The 17,990-nt window shown below is 41.8% G+C and overlaps 1 long non-coding RNA gene across 3 annotated transcripts; it reads left to right on the forward strand.

Moving 5' to 3' along the window:
• The first annotated feature begins 478 nt into the window (after positions 1–478).
• LOC139559862 (uncharacterized) lies at positions 479–10,041 on the forward strand. Of its 3 annotated transcripts, XR_011671837.1 has the most exons (5): positions 479–1,565; positions 3,607–4,066; positions 5,850–5,947; positions 6,034–7,047; positions 9,073–10,041. It is a non-coding gene; the product is annotated as an uncharacterized lncRNA (long non-coding RNA). The 3 variants fall into 3 exon arrangements; XR_011671838.1 differs by lacking the exon at positions 6,034–7,047 and having other exon boundaries at positions 488–1,565; XR_011671836.1 differs by lacking the exon at positions 9,073–10,041 and having other exon boundaries at positions 488–1,565; positions 6,034–8,504.
• Positions 10,042–17,990: the final 7,949 nt, after the last annotated feature.

The raw sequence follows: 17,990 nt of genomic DNA on the forward strand, positions 1-17,990 counted from the left end.
CACATGCAACTCCATACCCAGGGAAGAACACACCAAATAACCCGGAGGCAGGTGTGTGAGTGATGTCAGTTAGAGACCTCATATCTCTCCTCATTCCAGGAGGTTTGTAGTCTCTTAACAGAGCCTTCAGATCCCTCTAATTATTTGGAACGGTTCTCATAGCTGTCACCACAAACCCAACAGCACCTCCCCAGTTCGAGGGAAAGCTATAGTAAGCCATCTTACCACACAGCCAATAGGTTCCATCAATAGGTTCCATTCGGAGCTCCTCACAAAGGGATAATAACATGATAGACTGAAATACCAGAAGTAACATTACCAGGTTCACCAGTGTCGGCATTGTTAATGGTTAACTGTGGTTGTGTAATGCAGAAAACGTCATTGGGTCAGGGTTATGTGGCATCTCTACTAAGAATGGTAAGTCCATTTGCATATCAAATTTACCCCTATGGGAACTCCCACAAGTGGTAAACCTGCTCCTACCTTAATAACTGGCCCCAACCCACACATCCAACACACTTTTTGTCCAGACGTAAGATTAGCAACCATTTCTGCTCTAGAGAGGAACAGATTGTTGTCATGTTATGGGGGCCCAGCAGGGCTCTCCTTCTCCGATGACCATCTACTTCTTGGCCACTAATCCGGGCCTGTGTTGTTCCCTTTGGCTTTAGACTCATCTCATCTACTTCTGTCAGGTTTCCCACAAGAGGACAACTTACTGTTCTTATTAGCACACCTGTGCTAATGCAGAGGAGGGCCACACTGCACCACTGGAACTGGCGAGGCCCCATCTTCTTCTGTATCAGGAACTCGTCTGCAGTGCGACTCATGGATCCAGGTATCTCTCTCAGCAACCTTCACCGCAGTGGGGGTAGTCAGATGAACTTGCTACGGGCCTCTCCAACGGGGTTCCTTCCAACTCTTTCTCCTAATGTCTTTCACCACCACAAAATCACCTGGATTCAAACAGTGTTCAGCTCCAACTGCTAGATTTGGCAAAGACGCCTTCACCCGGGGGAAAATACTCTTAAGAACACTGTTAAGGGTGACACAATACTCAACCATGTCTTCCTCCATTCCTTGCAGGGACAACCTGTTCTGGGGAAAAGGTGTATTTGTCATCCACATGGGATGGCCAGTCAGCACCTCGTGTGGAGAGAGACCAGTGACTTTATGGGATCTGTCTCATACTTGTCAGTGCTAATGGAACTTAAATACGTTTTACCTAATTTCTACCAGCATGTCACATGTGCAACCAGAGGAAAAATAACTCTAGACCACCTTTACTCCACACACAGAGACGCATACAAAGCTCTCACTCGCCCTCCATTTGGCAAATCTGACCATAATTCTATCCTCCTGATTCCTGCTTACAAGCAAAGACTAAAGCCAGTGACTCGCTCAATACGGAAGTAGTCAGATGACGCAGATGCTATGCTGCAGGACTGTTTTGCTAGCACAGACTGGAAAATGTTTCGGGATTCATCCAATGGCATTGAGGAGTTACCACCTCAGTCACCGGCTTCATCAATAAGTGCATCGGCGACGTCGTCCCCACAGTAACCGTACGTACATATCCCAACCAGAAGCCATGGATTACAGGCTACATCCGCACCGAGCTAAAGAATAGAGCTGCTGCTTTCAAGGAGCGGGACACTAATCCAGACGCTTATAAGAAATCCTGCTGTGCCCTCAGACGAACCATCAAACTCACTGTTTATTATCTATGCACAGTCACTTTACCCCTTCCTACATGTACAAATTACCTCGACTAACCTGTACCCCTGGACATTGACTCGGTACTGGTACCCCCTGTATATAGCCTCGTTATTGTTATTCTATTGTGTTACTTTTTACATTTTTTACTTTAGTTTATTTAGTAAATATTTTCTTAACTCTATTTTCTTAAAACTGCATTTTTGGTTAACCTCTACGGGATCGGTGTCCCCCCACGGTACGTTGAGCTAACGTAGACTAATGTGATTAACTTGAGGTCGTAAGTAACAGGAAATTTCCCAGGACATAGACATATCTGATATGGGCAGAAAGCTTAAATTCTTGTCACTGCACTGTCCAATTTACAGTAGCTATTACAGTGAAATAATACCATGCTATTGTTTGAGGAGAGTGCACAGTTAGGAACTTGAAAATGTATTAATAAACCAATTAGGCACTTTTGGGCAGTCTTGATACAACATTTTGAACAGAAATGCAATGGTTCATTGAATCAGTCTAAAACTTTGCCCATACACTGCTGCCATCTAGTGGCCAAATTCTAAATTGCACCTAACCTGGAATAGTACATTATGGCCTTTCTCTTGCATTTCAAAGATGGGGGGAAAAAATGTTTTTTTCCCGTTAATTTCACATTTCCACAAAGTGTTTCAAATGATATCAAGAATATGCATATCCTTGCTTCAGATCCTGATCTACAGGCAGTTAGATTTGGGTATGTCATTTTAGGGGAAAATTGAAGAAAAGGTTCCGATCCTTAATTAAGAGGTTAAACATGACCTTTATGAATTATGAAGCCTTTATGTGCTTGTTTTGATTACATAAATACTTAATGGGGGTTTTGGAGGGTGTTTTAATAAACGCTGAAATTAAGGTCTGTGGTAAACACAGGCTTAGAACAAAACGTACAAGATCTCCTATGAGATCATCTTAATCAGCTAAAGTAACTTTTTGTGCATTTTTAAGTTTGCCTATGTTAGTGCCTACAAAAAGACACAATTGCTCTCAATTAGTTTTAGCATGATGGTAAATTATAGCTATACTGAACAAAAATATAAATGCAACATGCAACAATTTCTAATATTTTACTGAGTTATAGTTCATATGAGGAAATCAATCAATTTAAAAAAAGTTCATTAGAACTTAATCAACGGATTTCACGTTACTTGGAATACAGATATGCATCTGTTGGTCACTGTAATGGCTTTCGTCGGTAGAAGGAGAGGAGGACCAAAGCGCAGCGTGGTATGTATCCATATTTATTAGAATACTTTTTCAATAATGAACAAAACAATAAACAGACAAAAACCCAACGAAGCTACAGTCCCGAACTAGAGAACACAAAAACAGATGAACGGAAGAACAGGAACAATCACCCACAAACCAACAGTGAAAACAGGCTACCTTAATATGGTTCCCAATCAGAGACAACGTAAAACACCTGCCTCTGATTGAGAACCATATCAGGCCAATAAGACAAACCTAAACAAAGAAACACATAACATAGACTACACCCACCCAGCTCACGTCCTGACCAACTAAACAAAGACTAAACAAAGGAAATAAGGTCAGGAACGTGACAGTCACAGATACAGTACCAGTCAAAAGTCTGGACACACCTACTCATTCCAGGGTTTTTCTTTACATTGTAGAATAATAGTGAAGACATCACTATTCTGAAATAACTCTGAAATAATACATGGAATCATGTAGTAACCAAAAAAGTGTTAAAACAAATAAAATATATGTTATGTTTGAGATTCTTCAAAGTAGGCACTCTTTGCTTTGATGACAGCTTTGTACACTCTTGGCATTCTCTAAACCCACTTCATGGAATGCATTTCAATTAATAGGTGTTTTTTTCCCCAACAGGACAATGACCCAACACACCTCCAGGCTGTGTACAATCAGCGATTTCCCCTTATAGAATGCTAGCACAAATGAGAGTTTAGTCAGGAATAGCCATGAAAAGCAATTTTTTTGGAAGACGAGATCACGGCGATGGTAGAGGAGATTGAAGACAGGCAACACGTATTATTTGGTGGACTAAATAGTGGATTGACAAACAAAGCCAAACAGGTAGCTTGGGAGTGTATCGCCACTGCAGTGAATGAGGTGGGGCATCAAGACAGAACTGTGGCTGATGTGAAAAAGAAATGGTCTGACCTTATTAAACTGCAAGGGAAAAAAAGAATAGCCATACATAACCGCAGCATTAAGGCAACGGGAGGGGGGCCTGGCACGCCGGAGCTCTCCCAACTGGACCAGCGCATTGGGGAAAGCGCATACACTGGCACATGCTCTGACAGCGACAGTGAATGTTTCAAAAAAGGTGAGTTTCTTCTATTTTGCTTTTTTGCTTTATTTAAATTTTTCATATGGTTTAATCCCAACTTTTACATCATTTAGCAGTAACATCGGAAACGGTGAAGTCGGCGCGCAAAACCCTCTACGACTGCATCATATTAATATATTATTCCAAATAGTTTGGGTTCATGGAATGCCTCTGCTGATCCTACAGCTATTGTATGCAGTAATCATGTGCCTATGAACCAGAGTGTCCTAGTAGGGAGTCCAGCTCACCCTGCACTAACATAACATGAGCATGTCTACTTCTGCTAAGCTTCCCAGTAAAGCAATGAAAACAATCAAGCATCCCAGAAGTGCAAAAAATAGCCCACGTTAACATATGTAGCTTAAGAAACAATGTTCATGAAATAAATAATTTGCTAGTAAAAGATGACATTCATATTCTGACAATCTCTGAAACTCACTTAGATAATACCTTTGATGATACAGTGGTAGTAATAAATGGTTATAAACAAGCTAGAAATGTCAAAGGTGGAAGTGTTGCCGTTTTATATTCAGAACCACATTCCTGTAAAGCTTAGAGAGGATCTCGTGATACTGTTGAAGTAATATGGCTACAGGTTCCTCTGCCTCACCTAAAGCCCATTCTGGTGGGAAGCTGCTATATAACAGTCAACAGAGACAACAAAGAGCTGCAGATAGTTTCAGAATGGGTGGTAAGGAATAAGTTAGTCATAAATATTTCAAAAACTAAAAGCATTGTATTTGGGACGAATCATTCACTAAACCCTAAACCTCAACTAAATCTTGTAATAAACAATGTGGAAATTGAGCAAGTTGAGGTGACTAAACTGCTTGGTGTAACCCTGTCATGGACAAAACAATCTGATCCAACAGTAGCTAAGATGGGGACAAGTCTATCCATAATAAAGGGCTGCTCTGACTTTTCAACAACATTATAAACAAGGCAGGTCCTACTGACTCTAGTTTTGTCGCACATAGACTACTGTTCAGTCATGTGGTCAGGTGCCACAAAGAGGGACCTCAGAAAATAACAACTGGCCCAGAACAGGGCACCACGGCTGGCCCTTAAATGTACTTGGAGAGCTAACATTAATAATATGCATGTAAATCTCTCATGGCTCAAAGTGGAGGAGAGATTGACTTCATCACTACTTATTTTTGTAAAAAGTGTTGACATGCTGAATGCACGGAGGTGTCTGTTTAAACTACTAGCACCCAGCTCGGAAACTCATGCATACCCCACAAGGCATGCCACCAAAGGTCTCTTCACAATCCCCAAGTCAAGAACAGACTATGGGAGGCGCACAGTGCTACATAGAGCCATGGCTACTTGGAACTCTATTCAACATCATGTAACTGATGCAAGCAGTGGAATCAGATTTAAAAAACAGATAAAAATACACCTTATGGAACAGCGGGGACTGTGAAGAGAAACACACACTGCAGGCACAGACACATATACACATGATAAGACACACACTCTACACACACTTACACATGGATATTGTATTGTAAATATGTGATAGTGGAGTAGTGGCCTGAGGCAACACACTAAATACATTGGGTAAAGTTTTATGAAATGTCATGTAATATTTTCAATTGTATATACTGTAACTGCCTTAATGTTGCTGGACCCCAGGAAGAGTAGCTGGGGATCCTTAATAAATACAAATACAAATAGAACAAAATGTATAAGAACTCCTAAGCCTGTGTTAAACTCAGACCTTATTTAAGGCATTGATCCCAAAACCCCATTCTTTCCACATTAATTTCCTCCATAGGAATGGCCAATGAACCAGAAGTAGAAACCGCTAACTCATATCCGGTTTTTAGGACTACAAGCTGGCGACCTCTATTGCTGGCGTGATCCACTAAGGCGGTAAGACCAGTGACCCTATACGGAAAAGTAATATATGGCCATATATGACCTTATATACCTTATTTACATAAGAAGTGCTTCCTCAGGTGCCTCCTGTTTCCATTGGTCATCCTTGAGATGTTTCTACAACTTGATTGGAGTCCACCTATGGTAAATTCAATTGATTGGACATGATTTGGAAAGGCACACCCCTGTGACAGAATTGTGTCAAGGCACAGATCTGGGGAAGGGTACCAAAAAATGTTTGCAGCATTGAAGGTCCCCAAGAACACAGTGGCCTCCATCATTCTTAAATGGAAGAAGTTTGGAACCACCAAGACTCTTCTTAGAGCTGGCCGCCCGGCCAAACTGGGGGAAACTGGGGAAAAGTGCCTTGGTCAGGGAGGTGACCAAGAAGGTCTGGATGGTCCAAGACCAAGATGGTCACTCTGACAGAGTTCCAGAGACCCTCTGTGGAGATGGGAGAACCTTCCAGAAGGACAACTATCTTTGCAGAACTCCACCAATCAGGCCTTTATGGTAGAGTGGCCAGACGGAAGCCACTCCTCAGTAAAAGGCACATGACAGCCTGCTTGAAGTTTGCCAAAAGGCACCTAATGGACTCAGACAATGAGAAACAAGATTTTCTGGTCTGATGAAACCTTGATTGAACTCTTTGGCCTGAATGCCAAGCCTCACGTCAGTAGGAAACCTGGCACCATCCCTACGGTGAAGCATGGTGGTGGCAGCATCATGCTGTGGTGATGTTTTTCAGCGGCAGGGACTGGGAAACTAATTAGGATCGAGGGAATGATGAACGGAGCAAAGTACAGCGAGATCCTTGATGAAAACCTGCTCCAGAGCGCACAGGACCTCAGACTGGGGCGAAGGTTCACCTTCCAACAGGACAACGACCTTAAGTACACAGCCAAGATAACACAGGACTGGCTTCGGAACAAGTCTCTGAATGTCCTTGAGTGGCCCAGCCAGAGCTCGGACTTGAACCCGATCGAACATCTCTGGAGAGAATTGAAAATAGCTGTGGAGCGACGCTCCCCATCCAACCTGACAGAGCTTGAGAGGATCTGCAGAGGAGAATGGGAAAAACTCTTCAAATTCAGGTGTGCCAAGCTTGTAGTGTCATTTCTGCCAAAGGTGATTCAACAAAGTACTGAGTAAAGGGTCTGAATACTTATGTAAATGTGATATTTCTGTTTTTTTAATACATTTGCCAAAATTTCTTAACCTGTTTTTGCTTAGTCGTTATCGGGTATTGTGTGTAGATTGATGAGGGGAAAAAACTATTTAATCAATTTTTGAGTAAGGCTGTAACGTAATAAAAAGTGGGAAATGAAAGATATCTGAATACTTTCCGAATGCACTGTATATTTAAAACTCATATATAAACGTGACATATTTTTTTAAATGTATGATCATATATTTTAAGAACATAAATATCACACCCCCATACAAAAAAAATATAATATGGATATGTATTTTCATCATGCAAAATGTTCCACCATTTTTTTTTCAATTTATTTGAACTGTATTCCAGAAAAGTTAGATTTATGGCATATTTTTTAAAACCACATAAATCTCACACATAGGGATGAATTACTTTCTAATTGCATTTGGTGTTAGGCAACTTTATGATTACTTTGTTCCGTGTAGGTACTGTAGATGATACTTGCTATCTCGTTTTGAAACTAGATTGAAATGACGTAGACAACAATAAAGGGCTCGCGGTTGACGTACGACGCCTCCTGGCTGCCATGTTGGAAGACCACCGCATTTATTCTTCTGACAACAACAGCCGAGTGGCTTCCCCAAACTAAATGATAACAGTGCCTAAAACTAGCAAGATAGCTGGTAGTCTATCAATTAGCATGTGTCGCGTGAGTTTAAAGTTTTAGGGAAGCAATTTTTCACCATTAAAATGCAATAACAAAGAATTGTGTGCCTCTATCATCGCATTTGCACACTAATGTAAATCTACCATTCATGTGATGAGTAGATTGGATAGTGATAATGTAGGCTATTAATAAGCGCGTAACGTTAGTGACATAGGTGCATAGGCAATATCAGAGCTGTTTCCTTCGCATGGGAATAATGTGGCCTTTTGATAAACTTTTCATGCAATTATACTATACTTTATATGACTGGAGAAATTAGCAGAATGTTTTTTAATACGATGGTAGCCTACCCTACCCTACTGATACTGACAACAGACCAATAAAAACGACCTTGTCATCCACCTCTGGCCTGCTCGCCTCCCTACCTCTGAGGAAGTACAGTTCCCGCTCAGCCCAGTCAAAACTGTTCGCTGCTCTGGCACCCCAATGGTGGAACAAACTCCCTCACGACGCCAGGTCAGCGGAGTCAATCACCACCTTCCGGAGACACCTGAAACCCCACCTCTTTAAGGAATACCTAGGATAGGATAAAGTAATCCTTCTAACCCCCCCCCCTTAAAAGAGTTAGATGCACTATTGTAAAGTGGTTGTTCCACTGGATATCATAAGGTGAATGCACCAATTTGTAAGTCGCTCTGGATAAGAGCGTCTGCTAAATGACTTAAATGTAAATGAATGCAACCATGTAATCAAGGCCTATGAAAAAGGGGTCCTGGCTAAAAGGGATCCATCTTTTGTCAAAAAGTATATATATATTTTTTTTTTTTGGGGGGGGGGGATATTTTATCTAACCGTAAACTAATTCTCCTAATCTGCTACGAAATATCAAATATGACGTTAATTTTTACAAAAACTGGATCCCTTCTAGCCATGACCATGAAAAGGGGAGCCACAAATTGTACAATATGACATCCATATTGCCTGGAGGGCATTATTTTCCAAAAAAGCTCCAGTGGTTGTCATATATTCATATAATAACCTAATTAAAATTTGTTCATAAGAGTGAAAATGTATGGACATTACAACATAGGAAAAAGGCCTCAATAGGATAGAACAACCTGCTGTGTTGACTATTGCTTGTTCCAGCCCAACAATAGATGCAATCTTTATATGGCATTAAAACACCAGAATGAATTAAACACAACCAAACAATTAAGAGCCCTGATGGTATAGGTGACCTGAAGAAGTGATATTCTAACATCAGGTGTGCTTTTCATTTGTTTATGTATGTAGGTTCCCCAGCTGACCTCTGTTATTAAGACACACATGCTGACTGGAGTCCCACTGTGAAGATGAGCAATGCTGCAGAAGCATCCGTTTCTACTTCGTCCTTTTCCAAATATGAAAGAAGACTTCCCTCAATTATACAAGATGGTTGTTATATGTGCTTTGGTCAATCTGAATGATTCGGATGTGTCATTTGAGTAGAGCACCTTCACCTTGTCATGACTAAAGTTCCCCCTTAAACTGTATGAATATATAAAATGTCATTTGGAATGTGTAAAATACTGTTTATGATATTGTAAACATAATGTACTTTAACAATAGGCTACATTGTTACAAAATATGTAATGTCAGCACAAGGCATGTACAAAATCTAGTATAATGACTAGCTTCATATACATTGTCTGCTGGTATCATTTTTAAATTGAGAAGATATATGTAAACAGTGTGTGATGCTTCAGATGCACAATGTCAAGGGGTGCAATGCAAATGCCCAAAAGGCAAATGCCATTACACTGTAGGCCAGTGGTTCCCAACTCCAGTCCTTGAGTATCCCCAACAGTACAGCTTTAGTGTAGCCCCAGACAAACACACTTGTCAACTAATTATCAGGCCCTCAATGAGTTGAATCAGGTATGTTTGTCTGGGGCTACAAAAAAAAGTGTGCTGTTGGGGGTATTCAAGGACTGGAGTTGGGAACCACTGCTGTAGGCCTATGGCTGCACTGGCATTGTATGCCATTATCAGCTGCAAAATGGGTTCACATGGTTGATATCCTGAAAAAAAATTGCAAGAATCAAATAAAACTAATTGGAGAGCTTATGATTGAACAAAAAGGTAATATTCATTTGAGAATACAACAGACAAATTTGAGATTCCCCTCTTTATTGCAGGAATGTGATCTGTGAATAATCAACATCAACACTAGTTAATCTTGAATAATAGTTAACAATTAAAACAAGTTTAAACAACTTCAAAGAATCAACAATTTCATATAATTTCAATGTGTATAAGTAAGCTAACGCATATGTAAAGGTTAGACATTTTAGTAACAAGTAGGCTATTATTACCAAAACAATTTCCGGTGAACCAAAAAAAGCCAATACCAGTGGTGGCCAACCTGATCTATTGGGTGAGCAGATTAGGACACTGGTTTATTAACAAATTAGGCTTGATATGTTGAATCAGGTGTTTTAGTGCTGGTGTAACAGTATAACTTTATGTCCGTCCCCTCGACACGGGCGCGAACAAGGGACCCTCTGCACACATCAACAGTCACCCACGAAGCGTCGTTACCCATCGCTCCACAAAGGCCGCGGCCCTTGCAGAGCAAGGGGAACCACTACTTCAAGGTCTCAAAGCGAGTGACGTAACCGATTGAAACGCTATTAGCGCGCACCACCGCTAACTAGCTAGCCATTTCATATCCGTTACACTGCGCTAAAACAGAAGCCTGCACACCCAACAGGGTTGGTCTGCTCCAGTTGTAATAGGTTTATACATTGTGTGACTTTTAAAACTGTATATACTCCATGGCATACAAGGATATACCCTTACTCTCTTGGGACATTCACTGGGACCTCTTCAGCTGCAGACAGGCTTTGACAGCTCTCTGTATCTGAAGACAGAAAACATCACAAGGAAACAGGCTGCATTTTTTCCCTTTCCATTATACTCAAGTTAGACAGCCCTTAATATTACGTTGCTATATCACTCTGTCCTCAGTTTTTCTCGCTAGGGACTGGGACTTCCCTATCCCGAGTAGCCTACTCTCCCTTCTCTGACACCTGGAAGTGCTAGCTAATCCTTTCACCCTCTTCCATGGCTGTTAGCTAGCTAACGTTACCTACCTAGCTACAAATGCATTTGGTGTTACAACGATAAATAAAGTACATCAAGATAGCGAATATGAAGTTAGCAAGCTGGTGATATGTAAAGTTAACTAACTAGTTTACTTGAAAAGGTTCTCCCACTGCCTCTATTTTATGGGTCCTTAGAAAACTAAATAATGATTGTAGCAAAACGCAGCCAGTCATGTTGACGATTGGAGGTCTTTCATTTTCTTCTTCTGAGGTTTAACGACGGTTGGCATCCAATTTGTTATATTACTGCCACCTACTAGACCTTATACTTTACTTAAAATAGAAAAATGTACTAAATAAATACCCTACCATCTAACACTATATTCACTAATTTCAAAATGATATAAAATAAAATTAACACCCCCCTACTCCACTAATTAAATGTATTTATTTCTACCTCATGCCATCACCCTAAAAGGATGGGACGTCACCACATCCTGTAACTCTCCTGCACACCCAAATGCCTCTCTGCAGCTGCAGCTGCCACCGTATACTTCAAAACTCAAAAGAACAGTCACTGACTCTTCTGTTTCCCCACCCTGTCTGCGTCGCATCAAACGCCGAACATCACATACACCGGGAATCTTTGCCTTCAACTGGTCAACGTCTATATCTACTCCTAGCCCAGTTATATCTCCTTTCATTGATGCCTTTTTCTTGAGAACGAAACACTTCACTTTACTTACCCCCATTCGTTTTACTTCAAGCGCATTCGTCCTCTGCCCAACAGAAACACAAACAATTATCAATAGACCACTTCTAGTTACCCTCACCGATTCCACATGACCAAACTCTTTTTCCACCCACTGTGAAACCACAAATGGATCAGCCAAAAGGCAAGAGTCCACTTTCTCCATAAACTTCACTCCTACTGTCACAGATTCTTCTTCATCCTGATCCTCGGTGTATACATCGATCTCCGATGACTTACTTTACCGCACCTACCACCGATACTTCGCCCTCATTCACTTCCATTTCTCCTCCTGTCTTCTATCCGGCGTACAGCTCACACTTTCTACCATTCTTCTTTAAACAAACAAACCATCTCCTTTTTTTCCGCCCGCCATTTCTAACCGACTCAAACACCCTTTTCCTCCTTCTCTCTCTTAGACCTCATCGGCCTCTCTTTTCCCCTCTAATCCTCCCCCGTATTCCAAGTATACCTTTCCTTGTGATAATACTGCACTTTTCCTTCTGACATACATCTTGCTCTTGTCCTCGAAAAGGATGCCATTTAACTGGCTTTTCCAGTTAAATGCGCTCTTCCAACCATCATCTACTGTCTCGCTTCCGAAAAGTCTGATGTTATTTTGCGATGTAGCTATAGTAGTCCATGGCCGTGTTCGAGAGGATCAAAACCACAATGTATCATGGGTCAATTGTGACTGACTGATCTACAAATAACAATTGTAGGTTTATAATTTGTGACGTACAAGTTTTGAAAAAGCTCAGAAACCTATCTTAAGTATGAATGTTTATTTTCATACAGTATAGTTGTGGCTGCCCATAAGATAATGTAAACATGGTTTAGATATTGTTGTGTCAAATAGTGGGTTGCGCCCACAAGGGGGAGCGCGCGGTTCGGCAGGAACTCAGTCCGGCTTTAAATTTACTCTTGAAAGTTTTAATAGTAGAATGTACAAGGTGCAATTTTGAAATTGGGTCAAATGCATCATCAATTCCTCTTGTCATCTTAGTCATTGCATACCTTAGAGAGAGATGTATAACTTTTCAGAAATGTCCAGATCAATTAGCTCATGTCAGCTACAGTTTTTTTATTTAGATTTTTTAGACCATAGATATTGTTGTCATTTTTTAGTCACTCAAATATCACATGAATACACATTAGACATGGCAAAATGTATAGAATTGCAAGAAAATTTGCTTTAAAACGGCAACATTTTCTTTGCACCCCATGACAAAATGTGTAGAATTGTAGGAAATAAGCTTTAAACCTGCAAAATTCTCTCCATCTCCATCAAGAGGGGTGTAAACAGTTTGTGTCATGAACAGTGTTTGTGCCCACAGAAATAGACTTGCACGGGATGGGGGTGGACGGGATGTTCCCCAATTCTGGAAGGGAGGCCCCGATTGAAAAAGTTGGGGAACCCCTAGTATAATCCACTATTATTTTGGTCTTCCAACGATTTCCATTGGGAATTGTTTATACCTGTTGCCACCAGCAGGGGACGCGAAGGAGAATGAGCGCAGCGGTTTGCTTCTCCCCTCCCTCCTGTCTTCTATTTCTTTGTTCTGTTAAAAAGGTATGTACACAGGTAACAATTTCAAAGATTTTACTGAGTTACAGTTCATATAAGGAAATCAGTCAACTGAAATAAATGAATTAGGCCCTATTCTATGGATTTCACATGACAGAATACACATATGTATCTGTTGGTCACAGATACCTTAAAAAAAGGTAGAGGCGTGGTTCAGAAAACCAGTCAGTATCTGGTGTGACCACCATTTGCCTCATGCAGCGCGACACAACTCCTTCGCATAGAGTTGATCAGGCTGTTGATTGTGGCCTGTGGAATGTTGTTACATTATCATGCTGAAACATGAGGTGATGGATGCGGATAAATGGCACAACAATGGGCCACAGGATCTCATCATGGTATCTCTGTGCATTTAAATTGCCATCGATTAAATGCAATTGTGTTCGTTGTCAGTAGCTTATGCCTGCCCATACCATAACCCCACCATGGGGCACTCTGTTTAACACATTGACATCAGCACACTGCTCGTCCACACGTCTGCCATTGCCCGGTACAGTTGAAACTGGGATTAATCCATGAAGAGCACACTTCTCCAGTGCGCCAGTGGCCATCGAAGGTGAGCATTTGCCCACTGAAGTCGGTTACGACGCCGAACTGCAGTCAGGTTAAGACCCTGGTAAGGACGTTTTCGGACAGAAATTATTTGGTTGCGCAAGTCCACAGTTTTTCATCAGCCTTCTCAGACGGTCCCGCAGGTGAAGACGGATGTGGAGGTCCTCGGCTGGGGTAGTTACACATGGTCTGTGGTTGTGAGGCCGGTTGGACGCACTCTAAAACAACGTTGGAGGCAGCTTATGGTAGAGAAATGAACATTCAATTCTCTGGCAACAGATCTGGTGGACATCCCTGCAGTCAGCATGCCAATTGCACACTCCCTCAAAACCTGAGATATCTGTGGCATTGTGTTGTCTGAAAAACTGCACATTTTAGAGTGGCCTTTTACCAGCACAAGGTGCACCTGTGTAATGATCATGATTAATAATCAGCTTCTTGATATGCCACACCAGTCAGGTGGATGGATTATGTTGGCAAAGGAAAAATGCTCGCTAACACAGATGTGAACAAATTTGTGCACAAAATTTGAGAGAAATAAGCTTTTTGTGCATATGGAACATTTCTGGGATCTTTTATTTCAGCTCATGAAACTTGGGACCAACACTTACATGTTGCATTTATATTTTTGTTGAGTGTAGTATGCACATTATCTATAAAAATGTTAGTCGAAATGGTTATCTGAGTGATACTAACCCTTTTATGTTGAAATTGTAAGGTTTAAATGTTGACATTGATCGAGTGAAAACTGTCAGCGATCTTGACATAGAGATGAATGGGTTTGCGGCTAAGCTAGGCTAGCCCATGGAATAACAAGACAAAATGCTAATATTCTGGTTTGAATTGAGTGATTTATAGCTCCTCTGGAGGAAATATTGTTGTTTCTTTTTTACTTTGTTTATATGGTCCTGACATCTCCCCAATCAAGTGTTATATATTACAGAGCTGTATTTTTACGATACACTCTAAGCTAACTACGGCTCCTAACCAACTGTGCTATTTTGTTAGTTTTTTTGCATTGTTAGTAACTTATTTTGTACATAATGTTGATGCTACCGTCTGTTATGACCGAAAAGAGCTTCTGGACATCAGAACAGCAATTACTCACCTCGAACTGGACAAATATTTTTTCCTTTAATGAGTCCGACGCAAAGGATATACTGCTTTGTCAGGACAAGGCCCAACTCCCCGTCATCTGCGTGAAGAAAAGACGGAGGAACAGGGGGAAGAGGGCGGGGTGCCTTGTAAGAATTTGCAGACGAGTAGGTAAACCACCACTACCCTCCGTAATATTGGCCAGCGTGTAATCACTGGAAAACAAACTGGACGATCTACGATTAAGACTATCCTACGAACGGGACTGTAATATCCCATAATCCAGGCTGTATCACAACCGGCCGTGATTGGGAGTCCCATAGGGCGGCGCACAATTGGCCCAGCGTCGTCCGAGTTTGGCCGGTGTAGGCCGTCATTATAAATAAGAATTTGTTCTTAACTTACTTGCCTAGTTAAATAAAGGTTAAATAAATAAATGTAAAATGACAAAGGTTGAGAGAATGCAAAGAGTGTGTAAAGCTGTCATGAAGGCAAAGGGTGGCTATTTGAAGAATCTCAAATATAAAATATATTTTGGTTACTACATGATTCCATATGTGTTATTTCATAGTTTTGATGTCTTCCCTATTATTCTACAATGTAGAAAATAGTATAAATTAAGAAAAACGCTTAAATGAGTAGGTGTTCTAAAACTTTTGACTGATAGTGTATATGTTAACACATATTGTGTGTATGTGGCAGGGCTTGCAAACTATTACGGACTACAAAAGGAAACCCAGCTGTGAGCTGCCCAGTGACGCGAGTCTACCAGACGAGCTAAATGCATTTTATGCTCGCTTCGAGGCAAGCATGCACGAGAGCACCAGATGTTCCAATGTGATCAAGACCTTTAAACAGGTCAACATTCGCAAGGCTGCGGGGCCAGACGGATTACAAGGACGTGTACTCAGAGCATGCACAGACCAACTAGCAAGTGTCTTCACTGACATTTTCAACCTCTCCGTGACAGAGTCTGTAATACCTACATGTTTCAAGCAGACCACCATAATCCCTGTGCCCAAGAAAGCGAAGGTAACCTGCCTGAATGACTACTGCCTGTAGCACTCACGTCAGTAGCCATGAAGTGCTTTGAAAGGCTGGTCATGGCTCACATCAACACCATCCCGGAAACCCTAGATCCACTCCAATTCGCATAACGTCTCAAGAGATCCACAGATGATGCAATCTCAATCGCACTCCACACTGCCCTTTCCCACCTGGACAAAAGGAACCTATGTGAGAATGCTGTTCACCTATGTGAGAATGCTGTTCATTGACTACAGCTCAGCATTCGACACCATAGTGCCCACAAAGCTCATCACTAAGCTAAGGACCCTGGGACTAAACACCTCCCTCTGCAACTGGATCCTGGACTTCCTGACGGGCCGCCTCCAGGTGGTAAGGGTAGGCAACAACACATCTGCCACGCTGATCCTCAACACAAGGGCCCCTCAGGAGTGTGTGATTAGTCCCCTCCTGTACTCCCTGTTCACCCACGACTGCGTGGCCAAGCACGACTCCAACACCATCATTAAGTTTTCTGATGATACAACAGTGGTAGGCATGATCACCGACAACGATGAGACAGTCTATAGGGAGGAGGTCAGAGACCTGGCGGTCTGGTGCCAGGACAACAAACTCTCCCTCAATGTGAGCAAGACAAAGGAGATGATCGTGGACTACAGTAAAAGGAGGACCGAACACGCCTCCATTCACATCGACAGGGCTGTAGTGAAGCGGGTCAAGAGTTTCAAGTTCCTTGGTGTTCACATTACCAACAAACTTAATGGTCCAAACACACCAAGACAGTCAAGACGAGGGCACGACAACACCTTTTCCCCATCAGGTGACTGAAAAAATTTGGCATGGGTCCCCAGATCCTCAAAAAGTTCTACAGCTGCACCATCAAGAGCATCCTGACTGGTTGCATTACCGCCTGGTATGGCAACTGCTTGGCATCTGACCGTAAGGCGCTACAGAGGGTAGTGCATACGGCCCAGTACATCACTGTGGCCAAGCTTCCTGGCATCCAGCACCTATATACAAGTCAGTGTCAGAGGAAGGCCCAAGAATTTGTCAAAGACTCCAGTCACCCAAGTCATTGACTGTTCTCTCTGCTACCGCACGGCAAGCGGTACCGGAGCGCCAAGTCTATGTCCATAAGACTCCTTAACAGCTTCTACCCCCAAGCCATAAGACTGCTGAACAATTAATCAAATGAAAACTGGAATAAATGTTGTAGATCTTAATGTTTTTCCTCATAATCCTGGACTATCGGACCACCATTTTATTACGTTTGCAATCGCAACAAATAATCTGTTCAGACCCCAACCAAGGAGCATCAAAAATTGTGCTATAAATTCTCAGACAACACAAAGATTCCCTGATGCCCTTCCAGACTCCCTCTGCCTACCCAAGGACGTCAGAGGACAAAAATCAGTTAACCACCTAACTGAGGAACTCAATTTAACCTTGCGCAATACCCTAGATGCAGTTGCACCCCTAAAAACCATAAACATTTGTCATAAGAAACTAGCTCCCTGGTATACAGAAAATACCCGAGCTCTGAAGCAAGCTTCCAGAAAATGGCGCCACACCAAACTGGAAGTCTTCCCGACTAGCTTGGAAAGACAGTACCGTGCAGTATCGAAAAGCCCTCACTGCTGCTCGATCATCCTATTTTTCCAACTTAATTGAGGAACATAAGAACAATCCAAAATTTATTTTTGATACTGTCGCAAAGCTAACTAAAAAGCAGCATTCCCCAAGTGAGGATGGCTTTCACTTCAGCAGTAAAACATTCATGAACTTCTTTGAGGAAAAGATCATGATCATTAGAAAGCAAATTACGGACTCCTCTTTAAATCTGCGTATTCCTCCAAAGACATTTTACATTTGACATTTTAGTCATTTAGCAGACGCTCTTATCCAGAGCGACTTACAGTAGAGTGCATACATTTTATTACATTTTTACATACTGAGACAAGGATATCCCTACCGGCCAAGAGCAGACGCTCTTATCCAGAGCGACTTACAGTAGAGTGCATACATTTTATTACATTTTTTTTTACATACTGAGACAAGGATATCCCTACCGGCCAAACCCTCCCTAACCCGGACGACGCTATGCCAATTGTGC

This window comes from Salvelinus alpinus, chromosome 30, assembly GCF_045679555.1.
Source record: "Salvelinus alpinus chromosome 30, SLU_Salpinus.1, whole genome shotgun sequence".
Classification (NCBI taxonomy): domain Eukaryota; kingdom Metazoa; phylum Chordata; class Actinopteri; order Salmoniformes; family Salmonidae; genus Salvelinus; species Salvelinus alpinus.